Source organism: Euprymna scolopes, chromosome 5 (assembly GCF_053919585.1).
Source record: "Euprymna scolopes isolate OS-2025 chromosome 5, ASM5391958v1, whole genome shotgun sequence".
NCBI lineage: Eukaryota > Metazoa > Mollusca > Cephalopoda > Sepiida > Sepiolidae > Euprymna > Euprymna scolopes.
The window spans coordinates 123,577,988-123,578,723 of NC_136486.1; the positions used below are offsets into that span (position 1 = coordinate 123,577,988).

Genomic DNA, 736 nt, shown 5'->3' on the forward strand with positions numbered 1-736 from the left:
TATTTTATGGTATGTATATGTTATTGTTTTTCACCCAAATCAAACGTTTGACACACTGTAGATTTTTAATTTCCTCATATTAGAAGATTGCATGCTTTAATGTAACTCCACGGATCACCTTATTCTACAAGGATATTTTCTGCAGTGGCAGTTTGGAACAATAAAATATTGACTTTAGAAAAGTGATATGAGTCTATTTCAGTTTGAGAAAAAACGGTGTTCTTTTTTGTTACATAATATCTACTTGGCCTTTTGGCCAAGATCAAAGTGTAGTATCTGTTCCGGCAGATACTACACTTAAGATAATTTGTACCAGTCAATGGAGGGGAAACCCTCTATACTGGGACAATTATTATTTTTGGTAACCAGAGTGACCCCTTTTAGGGGAGCTGGTTTTTACCTCACATTAAAAACGGCCTTGTGCCTAATTTGCTCAGTGGGGGAGCAAATAAATACCATCTGTTCCGGCAGATGCTGCACTTTAGATAATTTGTACCAGTCAATGGAGGGGAAACCCTCTATACTGGGACAATTATTATTTTTGGTAACCAGAGTGACCCCTTTTAGGGGAGCTGGTTTTTACCTCACATTAAAAACGGCCTTGTGCCTAATTTGCTCAGTGGGGGAGCAAATAAATACCATCTACTTGGCCTTTTGGCCAAGATCAAAGTGTAGTATCTGTTCCGGCAGATGCTGCACTTTAGATAATTTGTACCAGTCAATGGAGGGGAAACCC

At 38.7% G+C, this 736-nt stretch overlaps 1 pseudogene; it reads left to right on the forward strand.

Moving 5' to 3' along the window:
- Nucleotides 1-236: 236 nt before the first annotated feature.
- Nucleotides 237-381, forward strand: LOC145277288 (U2 spliceosomal RNA; annotated as a pseudogene).
- Nucleotides 382-736: the final 355 nt, after the last annotated feature.